The sequence below is a fragment of the Medicago sativa genome, chromosome 5 (assembly GCF_051527215.1).
Source record: "Medicago sativa cultivar Bolivia chromosome 5, Bolivia_mono, whole genome shotgun sequence".
NCBI lineage: Eukaryota > Viridiplantae > Streptophyta > Magnoliopsida > Fabales > Fabaceae > Medicago > Medicago sativa.
This window is the reverse complement of record NC_140753.1, coordinates 68097501-68114395: the sequence shown is the minus strand read 5'-3', so window position 1 is coordinate 68114395 and position 16895 is coordinate 68097501. Positions and strand designations below refer to the sequence as shown.

Below are 16895 nucleotides of genomic sequence, written 5' to 3'. Positions count from 1 at the left end.
GGCGAAAACGGCATAAACCCGCGGCCGAAACGCGTGAAAACGCACGTTGCGGAGCGCTGCGCCTGAGCTAGGGCGCTAGGCGCCCACACTCAGAGAGCTAGCGCCCGGCGCTACACTCCTGGCGCCAGGCGCCCTGCACAGGGCAACGTACCCGTTGTTCCGTGTTCGGGGGGTCGGGGGCAGTCGTGTAGGGGTCCGTAGCGACCGTTTGAAGGTGTTCTTGTACTGTTTTCACTTACTTTTCAACTGGAACATATTTGGCTTTGTTGAATGTTCGAATTTTCAAATGGTTTGAAACTTGGGATTTTCCTCAAACGACTTAGGCTAATTTTGGGATTAAGGCTTGTTTGCTTATGATTGGCCTAGGCTCTTGTTCATATGATTTTAAAAAGTAGTTGTGGTTGGTTCCACCAAGTCTTAACTTGTTTTGCTTGAACATGAGAGTTTTTGTGAAAAATGATAAGGTGAGACGAACTTTGAGTTTTTATTTGAATTTGTCGTGTTTGGCCGATGAATTGCTTGTGTAATCTCTATTACACACATATGTGACTTGTGAGAATACATGACATAGGCAATTGAGCTTGTTTACTTGGTTTTGACTCAAATGTTCAATTAACTCAATGTTGTGATTTTAAGAGACGAATTTAACTAGAAATGACTTTTGAGAATTAATTGATGGTGAATCCTTTATGGAGAGTTGTTATATGTTATGTAAAGATGATTGGTGGTGTATTTATGTGACAACTACATGTTGTGGAATTTTTGAATATTGTTGGTGATTGTATATATGATATGTGGCGGTGAATTGTTAATGATTGCATATATACAAGTATTGGTGATGGTGAGGTGATTATTGTTTGTGTGAACATATGCATTTGTAGTTGAGTCATATGTTCATGCATTCATGACTGATGGTGGTGGATTTTATATCCAAGACTGATGGTGGCGGATTTTATATCCAATTGAGGTGAGTACGATGTTTTTGTTGCATCGAAGGTGACAACCTTGAGGTGTTTCGGTACCACATGCATCTAGAGAAGAGTCTAGAACATTGCATGCATTTGAATAATTGATGAGTTGTGTCATAATTGAATATATGACTTGGTGAATTTGTGTATTGGTGAAATTTGGTGAATGTTGTGATTGTGTGGATTGGTGTATATGTACATTGGTGGATTTTGTGGATGGTTGTGACTAATTGTATTATGCTCTAATTGCATGTCTTAATTGTTTGTGCTTATACACTTGGTGAATCAATTGATGATGGTTATTTTAATAATAATGATGAGGTGAGATTTGTATATGTATATATACATATATGATGTGGTGATGTTCTTTGATAATAATGATGGCTTGCTTATAACTTCGATATGACGAATTGTACTTGTTGAGATAAGCATGCTAGATGAGTAATGAAGTGAGTAATGTTTTCATTGTTTGATGTTGATAAATGATGAGCTTTTGTTGATGACTTGATTAGAGGTTGAATATGCATGCTATGCTATGATAATAATGTGATAGCTTGAAATGTAAGTGATGGGGGATAATAATGATCATGTGATGCTAGTGTTCTAGGAGGGAAGGTTATGTATATGTAATACGTGTATGATACACTTGTTGATATGAACTTGGAATGATTGTATGGAATGATTGGAATGGTATGAGAATCATGAATACTGTGAATACATGTATGATTTGTTATTTTGTATTCTTGAATATATCTTTCATTTCCAATGTTCTTGTTTAAATCTTTTATGGATTATGATGATGTAATGCTAACCCTCAGTGGTCTGTGGTGGACCGCCTACCTCTCTGTATGGATGGGTAGACGGACGGCATGCAGGATGCTTAGTTGTTGCTTGTTGATGCCGAGGAGTGGAGTTCCTCTTTTTCATACAAGTGTCTAGATTAGGGCTCTGATCTAGGATAGTCCTTGCATGTTGTTTCATTTTGACTATGTATCTTGGAGTTGTTGATATATTCTGTTATTTGGGATTTGGAGAATACAATTGTATTTTATTGAGATTGGGAGTTGTTTATGGATTGTATGTATATGTTCCGCTGCTATGTGATGTGACATGATCTTTATGCATGTATGTATTGTGGTTTATTCGAAGACGTAGCATCTATTTCTAGAATATGTTTGTATATTCGCGCGTTTTACCGCTTATTAGAAATAGGGTGTTACACCAAGCAATCAATCAAGCGGGTGACAAAATAATTCAAACAAAAATAAACAGCAAGAGAAGAGAGGAAGAGAACACAAGAATCTGTTTACCAAGTTCGGTCTAATGATGACCTACTCTGGGGGAGAGAGCAGCTCTCCGTTCCACTATAATGATATGAGTTTCTTTACAAAGAGGTATTGAGTCACAAGAATCAGTCTTCAAACCTAATTCTACCCAAGTCCCAGCCTCTTCCCGTGACCAAGAGACTCAATCCTAATAGTGCTTTGTTCAAGGTGAATCAAAACAATCCCAACCCTAGTGTTGTTGTCGAGAGAAATTCTCTATAAACCCTAGTTTGTATGTTGGCTTCTAAACCCTATTTTCTACACACAAAATCATCTGATACAAGGTTTATATTTATAGTGGAAAGTATCCCCAAATAAATTGGAACAAAATCTACGCTGAAATACGTTTCTGTTTTTCTGCATCAACGTACTATCGTAGTACGATATAACTCCATCGCACTACGATTTTTCCAGTGACGAACCAAAGAACTGAACATCCAACATCGTACTACGATGCTTGCCATCGTACTACGATTTCCCAGAACTCCAGCTTCCAAATTTTGAGTCACTTTCAACAATAGGAAGATTGTCATGCATGATGATGTACGTGTTCATGAAGAAAAGGCTTCTGACTCTGGGAAAACATATTCAGATCTGTTGACTTCAGGAAAGTTGTTGTGTTCGGATCTTGAACCTTCTTCTTCTCATATAAGGCTCGCATCAGATGTGATGGAAGAAGAATTTCTGATGGGTAGCGGTGAAATGGGAGAAGAAGAAAGTGGTGGCGGATCATTTCCTTCAATCAGCACTGACGCAATGAAACATGTGACCTACTTCTACGAACCAAGCATCGACGATTATTACTACGATCAAGGTCACCCAATGAAACCCCATCATATTCGCATGGCACACAATCTAATCAACCACCAAGTACAATCACAATCTTCAGGTTTTCTGTTCCTAAAAAATTCCCTAAAATTTCTTTTCAAGAGTAGTCCCAGTATAAAACCATCGTCAAATCATTACCAGTTGTACACATCCAAAGAGATTCCCAAGAATCTGTTTCATAACCCAGCTTGGTCTAAAAGGATTCAAATTAGTGCACTAGTTTTTGCTTCAAATGTGAGTTCTCAAGCTCCTATATGTTCAACATGACTTTATATCCATTCCAAATTCAATATACATTTGTTTCATGAAAATGGTCAAGTATGGACTACCAATTACCCCTTTTTCTTACTTTGATGGTCATCAAGGCACTATCCATTTGATTAATATCATGGACTTTGATATCTATGCAACCGCCATGAATCATATTGTTATTGAGATTTCTTGAATGGGTGGGATACTAGTAATGGGGTATTTTCTCTAGTAAACTGTTATACTTCTTTTTGTTTTTTTTTTTGTCAAATGCATCTAAAGGTCTTTAAGTTTTTCGTTTTTCCTAAAGTGGTCCTTTAAGTTTCAAAAGTCCCAAACAAGTCATTTTAGTTTTTGAATCTTTTCAAACAAGTCCTATTGTAGATAGCATAGTTGGTAATTGCTTCCTTGAACTCATCTTTGGTACCAAATCTGGCTCCTAACACCCACTTAAAATTAGTCATCTTTTTAGGTATGACAAATGGTGGATAATGCTCTTTGTTGCTATCATCTGAATCATCATCATCATCCTCTAAAATGACTTGTTTGAAACGATTCAAAAACTAAAAGGACTTGTTTGGAACTTTTGAAACTTAAAGGACTTGTTTGGGACTTTTGAAACTTAAAGGATCACTTTGGGAAAAACGAAAAACTTAAAGACCTTTAGATGCATTTGACCTTTTTTTTTTCTTTCCTTAAAGCCAAACCCCCTGATTCGAAGCTATGGAGTGGAAACCTTCTGCTTGAGCTAATTTTCTATGAGAAAATTGTCAATTTGAGCCTTTGGTCTACCTTTAGGAAATGCAAAACATATTTCTTTGTTCCAGGAAGCTTATGTTGCTGCCGTATTTTTATCTCTTCCATGATAATTGTTACGAAGAGGTTCATAGTCAATATGATATTAGTTTGCTTATTAACTGTTTGTCTTCATATCAAAAGCGGCTATGGTGCACCTCTGAGTTGTTTTATAGTGCCATTCAGGGGCGAATGGCTTTGCGTGAGAAAAAAAAAATTAAAGAAATAATATAGTTTTGTATGTAGCTACCCATTAGAATAATGCTGATTGTCCCGAGAGCAGATTTCAAGAATCTGTCCCGAGCGTGTATTCACCCCACTACCAGCTTTTTTTTTTTTTTTTTGAGAGGACCCCACTACCAACCCCACTACCAGCTGAATTCCACCTAACTCCCATCATCATGTGGTTCCATGTATTGTGCCATATTTTGATGAAACTTCCCACTATATTATTCACCTCCTTGTATTGTGGAAAAGCATGGGTTTTTATTGGTTCAATTGCTGTCGGGATGGTTTCGGGAAATACTGTTTCGGGAGATATAGCACTGCTGTTAATGAAACGACAAAGAAGAAAATAAAATCTAACAATAATTATTTATAAAAGTTGAGCTCTATAACGTTTTAATAAGTCAAATTTATATATAATTGACACTAAATTAAATAGATTATTGATATTCATTTATCAACATCATCTCTCTTTAAACCAACAAAATTATTTGAAGTAGCCAAGTAATATATTAATGGGACGTTATAGAGCTCAACTTTTATAAATAATTATTGTTAGATTTTATTTTCTTCTTTGTCGTTTCATTAAATATAAGTTTAATATATTAGTTTTTAAAATACATTTTATTTCTTTTTTATATTTGCCCGCCTCGTAAAAATTGTGTTAGCTTCGCCGCTGGTGTCATTGATTATCCATGGTTTTCAAAGAGAGAGATTGTAGAGTACTTGGAACATGATGGACTGGGTCATGTTTCCAAATTGACTCATATCCTGCGTGGGAAATCATTGGAAGTTCTCTTCGTAGACCAAGAATATTATCAGAGCAATTTTTGATAAAAGAAAAGCATAAACTTAATCAGCACCGAGAACCTGTCAGATTACATTATGCTGAAGTTCTTGCTGGTACCAAGGAAGGCCTACCTGCTGATTTGGCCCAGCCATTAATTGTTGGGCAGCGTGTTATTGCTATTCATCCAAAGACAAGGGAGATTCATGATGGAAGTATACCGACTGTTGACCACTGTAAGTACGATTAAAGATGGAGGATATAATCCAGCAACTTCGATTTTGAAAGTCACTACTTCATCTAAAGAAATGGAATTAGGGTTGATCTTTCTGAGGTGTACAAAATTTCAACATAATACAGGAGAAACAAATCTCTTACTCAAGAACTAAGCACTGCAACTCCTTTTTCAAATGAACTTTGTTTTCCTTCAAAGTACTCTAGGTCCTTCATCATCCAATTTATTACTTGTTTATGGAAACAACATTGATCATCAAATACCACGATTAAAGTCGAGGCTCAAATGATGGATCTAGAAAGTATTTAAACTAAACCATCTTGGCATTTCACTCAATGGGATTCAGGAAGGTGGTCTCTTGTTCATTGGAGGAGTCAAACATGCATGGGAAACTCTCTTTATCAAAATGAGAACTCGAGGTCGAGTTCTTCAAAGGTGGAGGAGACTGATGTAGGAGGGTTTCCACTGTATTTCTATAGTATTTTTATTTTAGCTCAATTTTAGTAATTTTCTGTTTTTGTTTCAATTTGTTATTTTCTACAGTATTTTAGGGTTTGTTATTTCCCTATTTAAGCTTAACAGATGTAGCCTAAGAGACAACTTTTATTCAATCAATAATATTTTAGAGAGTTTTTCTCAATTTCTGGTGGATCCGAAACCCTATTTTCACAAGTTTGGCTGCTTGATAAAGTAGCTTTTGACCATTATTAGACAACACAACCACCCAAATGATATGAAAGCCTACTATTGACCATTATCCTTGTACTATATGAATCAAAATAAAATATTTTAGGGTGTCTTTGTTTTAAGTTATATCTTTATACTCCTTCGTGTTTTCACATATTGGTCACTATTGACCAATTATATATATATAGTATCCCCATTGTGACAAGTTAATCAAAATAAAATAATCTATGCGAGCTTCTTCTTTTTGACTGGTTCTACTTATAAATAAATCTGATACTATATGCATTTTCAAAAGCATTGTAATAAATAAATCTAATAAATTCTGAATAACGCACACTAAAGCTGAATGTCACTGAAATGAATAACAACGTGATTGATTATTTTTGACATTCTTTATATACATCCATCTATATTTATATTATTGGTATGAGCAATACTATATCTCTATAAAAATAACAGTAAGAATTCTTCAAGAATAAAGAACAGCCAATCACAATGCACTATTTGTCAAAATTCAATGAGGTGTGGCTCAAAAATAGTAAGAGAACAAATAAATCATGCAAACAAAACTTATCAGTTGTGTCTTGAAAAAATTTTGATGCTATTTTTCTAGAAAAATAGCATTTTCCTATTGGTATTTGTTTTTTTATAGTATGGTATAACGATACTTGTATTTCTTTTATCAAACACACATTTTATTTTCTTAAAATAATAACACGTTGGTGAGCGCTATATAATTATAATTCATACATATGTTCATACTTCTTGATCTTGTAATATAGCTTTTATAATTCATGCATTATATAAACACTTGTGTATAGTTATATCAATGCATACATTCAATCAATATACTCCATCCGTTTCAAAATGAGTGTCGCTTTAAGCTTTGGCACACAGATTAAGAAATAGAATGAAATAATCATTGGATATAACGTTTTTACTAAACTGCCCTTACTTTATAAGAAAAAGACAAAATTAAAGTTGCATTGAAAATTGTGTGAGAGAAAAGTAAAAGTATTTATTGAGGGTAAAATTGGAAGAAAGAAATTAAAGTTGTATTAAAAATGTAAAGTGACATTCATTTTAAAACAATTTTTTTAGCTAAAGTGACACTCATTTTAAAACGGAGGGAGTACAAGTCACTACATAAATTGTACCAGTAAGAATATTCAAATATTTCATCAGTTGGAGAGGCAATTAATTACCATGGAGATAGAATTACTTTCAAGAGAAACAATCAAACCTTCATCACCAACTCCTTCTCATCTCAAATATTATCCACTTTCTTTCATAGACAACATTGTTTCATGTAACTATGTCTCATTACTTTACTTTTACACCCCAAACAAGAGTATAGACCAAAATTCAAAAATATCACAGCTTCGAAAATCCTTATCTCAACTTTTATCTAAATACTATCATTTTGCTGGTAGGATATTAAAGATAAAATTACCATTGAATGTAATGATCAAGGTGTGTTGTTTTTGGTCACAAAGGTAAAAAACAAACTTTCAAATATTCTCCAAAATACCACAGAAAAATTGATGAACCCTTTGTTTCCTGATGAATTACAATGGAAAGACATGGATTGGAGTGCAAGTTTTATAGCCATTCAAATAAACTGCTTTGCATGTGGAGGAATGGTAATAAGTATTTGCACGAGTCACAAAATTGGTGATGCTTCAACCATTTTCAACTTCATGAATGATTGGGCCATCATCAACCAAATGCTAGAGGAAGATGAAAAAGAGTTATTAGTATCACCCTTAAGTTTACTTGATGCAGGAGCAACAATTTTTCCACAAAGGGATTTGCCTATTTTCCCAGAGATTGCGGGAAAGAGAGAAAACAATGTCGTATTTAAAAGGTTTGTTTTTCAACCTGCAATGATATATAAAGTCTCTTAAGGCAATGGTAACTTCTAGTTTCATGCATTCTCCCACACATGTACAAGTTGTAACTGCATGGATTTACAAGAATGGATCCTCCATTGTCTGAAAAATGTGTAGGGAACATAATTTGGTTTTCGTATATGTTGGCAAATAAGAAGGAAATGGAGCTAGATGAGTTGGTCTGCAAAATAAAAGAAGGATTATCTGAATGTTGTAACGTTTATCCAAAATTATTTAGAGAGAAAGAGAACAATAATATATCTGAGTGCTTGGAGCAAGTTACACAATCTTATTCCGAGAATAAAAATTTGTTTACTTTTAGTAGTTGGTGTAGGTTTCCAATGTATGAAGCAGATTTTGGATGGGGAAAACCAACCTGGGTCACCACTACTGGTTGTTTTTTAAGGAATGCTATTTTCTAATGGATACAAGAGATGGAGATGGTATTGAAGCCATTGTGAACATGGAAGATAAATATGGCCAAGTTTGAACATGATTTTGAGCTTCTTCGATATGCCTCTCTTGATCCAAACAATGTTAGATGTTAGAGATAATGATTATGTGCTCCGTTCTTGAACTCTCTCATTTCATTCTTAACATGTGGATCCATATTATATGTAATGTGTGGATGCAGATAAAGTTCTTCAATAAGTATTTATTCTTTTTTCTTAAAATTTCTTTTAATTAATTAGTTATAATTGACTTTTGTTTAGTGAATTTTGCTCAAGATTGATTTATGGCTCTTGAGATATTTGTTTCCAATATATTTCTTTTAAATGATAAAGAAAAAAAAATTCAAACATATATATATATATATATATATATATATATATTCATATCGTGTTCGTTACATTTTTTTATATTTAAATTTATTTTTACCTATTTGTTACATGTGTTATTTGTACTGAAAATTGAAGACATTTTTAGAAAGAGAAAAAGTCAGCACAAAAAAGCTGAAAGATGTTATTTTTTTTATATATAGTATAGATGAATCAAAATAAAATATTCTAGGGTGTGTTTGTTTCAAGTTATATCCTTATACTCCCTCCGTATTTTCACATGGTCACTAATAAGAAGAAGCCTACTATTGACCAATATATTATCCTCATTGTGACAAATTAATCAAAATTAATAACTTTGAAGATTTTAAAACACTATCCAGATTTACAATTTAAGGACTCATTGAAAAAAAGGAAAATGCTAGATCTAGTGAAAGGCACTTTCACGGCATTTTCATGACATGAGGTGGCAGGATGTGATTCGCTATTATGACACATGACAACCATGTTTTCCGTTGAAGTCAAAGGAACACTAATATTTATCTCTTTCACGCTCGTCTTTATCTCTTTCACACAACTACATAAGCACATCGCCTTTCACCTATTTTTTTTCATCCCAGCTTCGTGCTGCAATATACATTGAATAGCAGGGCCGGACCCTGGGGTTGCAAACAGCTCTACCGAACTGGGCCACCAAAATTTGGGGGCCCAAATTTTGTTTTTTTTTTTTTTTATTAATGCATGTGAGGTAAATATATACTATTAACGCGGAAAAACTTTCAAGCATGTAGATATCGCCCATCGGTAGCAATCCATGTTGATACTCTCAAGGACTTGAGTTCAACTCCCACCCACCCTGGATTCATTATTTTTTCATTCCCACCCACCTTGGATTCATTATTTTTTTTTTCATTCCCACCCACCCTGGATTCATTATTTTTCCCACCCACCCTGGATTCATTATTTTTTCATTCCCACCCACCTTGGATTCATTATTTTTTTTTTTCATTCCCACCCACCCTGGATTCATTATTTTTTCATTTAATTATTTTTTTTGTTCTTTTTTTTTTTTTGGTACAATTTTTTGTTCTTTTTCTTTTGGGACTGTATTATTAACAAACACATTAGAACTTTTTTTTTGTTCGTTTCATTTATTCATGTTACATTTTTGGCCCATACTTATAGTATAAAATAACAACAAAGCTCTAAAAATAAAATTATAATTATTTTCGTAAAAAATAAAACAAAACAAACACTATAAACATTTTTTCCTCTTTAAAAAAATTGAGTTTTTTTTTTTTTTTTTTTGCTAAGGGTCTCTCTTTATTTTGAGAACTGGACCACAAATTTCATAGGAACGGCCCTCTTGAATAGCCTTTACCATGCCAAAAATACATTCTCGTTTTCATGCTGATATCAATCAACCGAGCCTCGTTATCATCATTGTAGATGTATTTGCTGAGCACACTAGTTGAGGAACTCGATCTAAGCATCGTCGGCATCGTTTCGACGTCGGAGTAGTTCTTAAAATTAAAGACAACGTCTGTGTGCTTATAATCTTTCCATAAACTGTGTGCTTTGTGGTGGTACTACATACAAACTTGACAGTTATTTGTTTTCCTCCTTATGTCTGATGTTGAAGAAGGTGGTGATGGAATTGTACCAAACCATGACAATTTTCATAAGAAAATTGTACTGCTTCATCAATGGAAATTGTAGCAACTCTAATTTTCCATAAGATTTTATAAAAGAGCTCCACTTTATTGTAACAAAAACAAAGGCTGAGTTAAATTGTGAAATTTCACGAAATATTCCTTCGCTCCTTTACTGCATATAGCAGCGCTCGAAAAGAATTATTATAACACACTCTCTTTCACAATATTCTCAATACAGACTATTTTATTTATTTTACTTTATTTTTTTCCGAGATAGATATAAAGAGAGAGGGAGAGAGTGGAAGAGATAGTGAGAGAAAGAGAGAAGGGAGAGAGAGAGAGTGAGCACGAGGGGAGAGAGAGAGAGAGAGAGAGAGAGAGAGAGAGAGAGAGAGAGAGAGAGAGGAAGAGAGTGAGAAAGGAAGAGAGTGAGTGAGTGAGAGAGAAGGGAGGAGAGAGAGGAGAGAGATAGTAAAATCATAAAAGAAAAAACAATCCTAAGAAATCTTATGTTTTCATGAAAGACTTTTTCATGTTAAAATTTAACGGGAGAATCCCACAAAATCCAATTTATTAAACAATCCTTCAAAATTTGAATGAATTTGAATAACACAAGACTTTTTTATGTGATGTTCATTAAATACCACAAGACATTTTTTAAGTGACAAAGAATCTTGATTGAATACCACAAGACTTTTTTTTTAAATTGGAAAGACAAAGAGTTTAGATTGCATAGCACAAAACTTTCTCATGATAAAAAGGTCTTTTAAAATCCCTTATAATTATAATCCAATACACCCCCAAATAATCTACGCAAGCTTCTTATTTTTGACCGGTAAATAAATCTGATACTATATGCATGTTTCAAAAGCATTGTAATAAATAAATCTAATAATTCTGAATAACGCACACTAAAGCTGAATGTCACTAAAACAAATAACAACGTGATTGTTTATAGTATGGTACAACGATACTTGTATTTCTTTTATCAAACACACATTTTATTTTCCTAAAATAATAACACGTTGGTGAACGCTATATAATTATAATTCATACATGTGTTCATACTTTAGACCGGTCTTGATCTTGTAATAGCTTTTATAATTCATGCATTATATAAACAATTGTGCTATAGTTATATCAATACATTCAATCAATATACGAGTCATAGCATAAATTGTACTAGTAAGAATAATCAAATATTTCATCAGTTGGAGAGGCAATTAACTACCATGGAAATAGAATTACTTTCAAGAGAAACCATCAAACCTTCATCACCAACTCCTTCTCATCTCAAACTCTATCCACTTTCTTTCATAGACAACATTGTTTCACGTAACTATGTGTCATTACTTTACTTTTACAACCAAAACAAGAGTATAGACCAAAATTCAAAAATATCACAACTTCGAAAATCCTTATCTCAAGTTTTATCTAAATACTATCATTTTGCTGGTAGAATTAAAGATAAAATTATCATTGAATGTAATGATCAAGGTGTGTTGTTTTTGGTTACAAAGGTAAAAAACAAACTTTTAGAGATTCTTCAAAATCCCACTGAAAAATTGTTGAACCCTTTGTTCCCTGATGAATTACAATGGAAAGACATGGATTGGAGTGCAAGTTTTATAGCCATTCAAATCAACTGCTTTGCATGTGGAGGAATGGCAATAAGTATTTGCATTAGTCACAAGATTGGTGATGCTTCAACTATTTTCAACTTCATGAATGATTGGGCCATTATCAACCGAACGCTAGAGGAAGATGAAAAAGAGTTATTAGTATCACCCTTTAGTTTACTTGACGGAGGAGCATCAATTTTTCCACAAAGGGATTTGCCTATTTTCCCAGAGATTGCGGGAAAGAGAGAAAACAATGTCATATTTAAAAGGTTTGTTTTTCAACCTGCAATGATCAAGTCTCTTAAGGCAATGGTAACTTCTAGTTCCATGCATTCTCCCACATGTGTACAAGTTGTAATTGCATGGATTTACAAGCATGCCGTTTCAATAATGGGGTTAAATTTCCAGACGGCTATGTTTAGCATGGTTGTCGATCTTCGTAGAAGAATGGTTCCTCCATTGTCTGAAAAAAGTGTAGGGAACATACTTTGGTTTTCATCTATGTTGGCAAATAAGAAGAAAATGGAATTAGACGATTTGGTCTGCCAAATAAAAGAAGGGTTATCTGAGTGTTGTAACGTTTATCCAAAATTATTTAGAGAGAAAGAGAACAATAATATATCCGAGTGCTTGAAGCAAGTTACGGAGCCTTATTCCGAAAATAAAGATTTGTTTACTTTTAGTAGTTGGTGTAGGTTTCCAATGTATGAAGCTGATTTTGGATGGGGAAAACCAACATGGATCACCACTACTGGTTGTTCTTCAAGGAATATTATAATTTTGATGGATACAAGAGATGGAGATGGCATTGAAGCGATGGTGAACATGGAAGATAATTATATGGCTAAGTTTAATTTGAACGTGATTTTGAGCTTCTTGAGTATACCTCTCTTTGTCCAAGCAATTTTAGAGATGATGATTGTGTGCACTGTTCTTGACCTCTCTCATTTCCTTCTTAACATGTGGATCTAAATGTATTATTTGTGGATGTGTGGGTGTGGATAAAAGATTTTCAATAAGTACTGAGTTGCAAATGGGTTGAAAGAGATTTGTAACATATTTGAAATTCAAACATGTAAGATTTACTATCGTTTCTTCAGAAGTTCTTTTAATTAATCAATTATAGATTACATTGTTTAGTGAATTTTAAATTTGCTCATGATTGATACATTCCTCTTGGGACTTTTTTGAGGGAACATTCCTCTTGGGACTTGAATACATGTGTTTCCACCATGATGAAATTAATGGTTTCCTTGTAAACTTAGTTCTAAGTATTTTCCTATTTGGTATTTGTTGTAGTATGACATAAAATTGGAATTCTAGAGGTGTACAAAATCGGCGGCCAATTTGGCTAAATCGGGGCCCGATTTTGGCTTTTTTTTTTGGAGACTTTTGTCTCGACTTTTTTCGGCCCCCGAAGTGCAAAAATGGCCCCCGATTTCGCGCAGCAGCATAAAAATAAAACGTATTTTTATGGCTTGAATTTGTTCCAATTTTTCGAGGGATGTTTTTACTATAAATATAGACCTTGTATCATATAGAGAGAGGTTAGTAGAGAGCCGACAAACAAGGGTTTAAAAGCCAACCTCAAAACTAGGGTTTGTAGAGAATTCTCTTGACAACAAACACTAGGGTTGTGATTGATTCACTTTGGAGAAACACTATTAGGATAGAGTATCTTAGTCACAAGAAGAGATTCGGGACTTTGGGTAGAATTAGGTTTGAAAACTAATTATTGTAACCCTTTTTGATATCTCTTTGTAAATTACTCATCATTATAGTGGAACAGAGAAATGCTCACTCCCCCCGACTAGGTCAGTATTGGACCGAATTGGGTAAACAAATTTTCGTGTCTTCTCTCTTTCTTTCGCTCTTTGTTTTCTACTTTTGTTTGTGTTTATAACTGTCACCCACGTTGTTTTGGTTTCTTGAATAATTTACTCCTCACATCAAGTATTTTATTGGTGTGATTTTTCAACGAATCCACAAAAGTATTTGCTTCAGAATAATGAAGAAAATAAGGCATAACTCCGTTCTTATTCATAACTTATGTGAGGATAATGCATGTGAAGAAAAGATTCATTAAGTACGGCTACAATATTTTTAATCATGCATAACATTATATCAGAATCTTTGGTAATATGGATGAATGAAGCATTGTTATTCAAAAGCATTGTTGGCTTTTCCAGTATGTCACCAAGGTTTTAAAAAACGGGACGTTACCGCAAAAACGGCCGTTACAAATCGGTATCGGCAGCGGCCGTTACCGTTTTTGCCCCTTTTAACGCTGAGAAAGAAATTCACAGCAATATCGCCGTTACAGCGTTACGGAACGCCGTTACGACCGTGAAACGCCGTTACGGCCGCGAAACACCGTTACGGACTCCAACTTGAAAATTCAGTCAAAACTTTTTTCTCACTTTTCTCTCTATACAAACATTCACTGTGAAATATAAGCTTAGATTCATGATCAGCGTGAAAATCCAATCAAAATGGTATTTTAGTTTGTGAGATTTGGTGAACATTTGAGGTTTTAGAAAATTCAACAGTGGTGATGTTCTTGTTGTTGTTCTTCACGTGAAGAAAGGAAGAAGAAGGAGTTGACCTCCTTCCTTCCTTGTTGACCGCGGGCCCCACCTGCAGTTTTGTCCTATATGCTGTTGCTTATGCACCCCCTTTTTCATATCTGCACCCTTGGTTTTTTAACTATATGTAGGAATTAAATTTGGACCCCTTGATGCATCAAGTGGTTCAGATTTATTCCAGCTGAGCCAATTTTGTTTTTATTTATTTCTTCACCATTTTTATTATTTTTTACACCATTTTTGGCACTTTAATGCCTCTTTTTTATTCATAAAAATTTATGATGTGAACTAAATGTAGTTAATTGATCATGAACTATGTTTAAAGATATGCTATGAGTAGTAATTTATTAGTTAATTTCTTTTCAATCTGTCAAACATTCTATCTTTACTAAATATAGTCTATTTTTATTATTATATTCACTTTAAACATGTTATAATTATGGAAAAAAAAGTATTAATCTAAGTTATTATACATTATATGATAACATAAATAGTTTTAATACGTTTTGTGAAACATTTTGACTAATTCACACCGCGAAGACCGTTATTTGTATCGCAGCGTCCGTTACAGCCGAAATCGCGACAACCTTAACGCGACCGCGATCGCGACCGCGACCGTTTTTTAGAACCTTGTATGTCACTGCCTAACAGGGACTACTACTTTATAAAGAAGTATAGCATCTCTTGCTTCATGATAAAATTCCATAGCCATACTGTTGTGGATGACAAGGTTGAGAGGGGGAGAAACGTATACCTTCAGCAGTTATTAACAGTTACAGAGAAGTTCAAAAGGAGTCCTTACAGGCGAGTAAAAAAACAATTTGCTTACAGTTCATACTTCGTGTAGCATAGTTACATAATTCTCGAGTACCAAATTCGGGTACTTGCATATTGGTTCTCACAAATTCGCACTGAATTCGCTTAAATTGTGTACCAAATTCGCTCTCAACAAACATGCATTAATACTAGCGTTTGACTATTAATATAAAAATTAAATAACTAACGGTACATCAAACCGTATTAATTGGACTCAATGCAAAGAGAATGGTCGTGCGGAAAAAAGTTGTGCTCTCAAAGGGAAAACGTATTGCTGGAGAAAGAGAGTGATAATGTGGGGTGTATCAAGGCGACGCAAGGTGTTCCTAAAGAAGGGAAGGAATGCGTCAATAAAGTAAACCCCGACAGCAGAGGTAGCCAGGAGAATGCAGGTACTAAGGGTGCTCAAAAAGGTAGTGTCGGCTCTACCACGGGAACGAAACTAACGAAGTCTGCAAAACAATATTTTTCTTGTCCTCCCAAGCGAATTGCCACTATCGTTTCTAGGTCGTAGAGCATTGAGTGGTTGCAAGATCAAAATGTTCGGTGTGTTGGAGTTGTTTTTTCTTTTGTTGCGGCCAAGAAGGCTTCTTCTTGTTTGAATAACAAGCAGTGTGCAACACCCATGAGGAGCTGGGCTAGACAAGGTGCTTCCCGTATTGATCGTAACTTCAAAAATAATTTTGTCAAGGGTAAGAAGATTCCCCTTACTTCCTTGAGGATGATTGCAAAACTTTTGAGTAAAGAGAGGAAGATGCTTCGTCTATTAACATCGATTGGAAGAATTGGATGATACTCCATGATAAACATGAGATTGTTGTGGAGGATGTTTAAAGAATCAATAAGGCGGGTGTTAACGCATGTGAAGGTTGGGGAGGTGGTGGAGGTGTGGGTAGAGGTAGTTGTTAGTGTGGGAGTGTGTATCGAATAGCGTGTCTTGTGGTTCCGATGAAGATTTTTTCGTATAATGTTAGAGGTTTGGATGGACTGGAGAAGAGGAAGGAAGTCAAAGCCTTGTTCGGGATAAAAGCCAGTCGTCTTGTGTCTGCAAGAGACAAAGTCGGAAGTGATTGATTCTTTTTTGTGCAACTATTTGGGGCTCTAATATAATTGCATTTTCTTATTGACCATTCAGTTGGGGATTGAGGGGGTACCACTTGTGTACCATAGTGGGGTTTAATGTTATATAACATTGGCAAATAAGGGTGTGCCACGTGGCACACCCTTTTTAAAAATAAAAAAATCAAATAAAGTTAGAAGAAAACAACATGTGAGAGAGAGACAACAAAACAAAGAACAGATTTGTTCCTCCTCTCCTTCTCCCTGCGACCTCACTTCTAAACCCACCATCAACTTCTCTCCACCTCTCTCAGCCGCCGTCCTCCTCTCAACCGTCGACCATGGTTATGCCATAAGCCGCCGCCGTCAATTCTTTCTCTTGCCTTCA

General features: G+C 34.8%; 2 pseudogenes; both read left to right on the top strand.

The window, feature by feature from the left end:
- Nucleotides 1-7263: 7263 nt before the first annotated feature.
- LOC146924330 (akuammiline synthase 1-like) lies at nucleotides 7264-8539 on the top strand (annotated as a pseudogene).
- A 2819-nt stretch (nucleotides 8540-11358) lies between these two features.
- On the top strand, nucleotides 11359-13191 carry LOC146924329 (akuammiline synthase 1-like; annotated as a pseudogene).
- Nucleotides 13192-16895: the final 3704 nt, after the last annotated feature.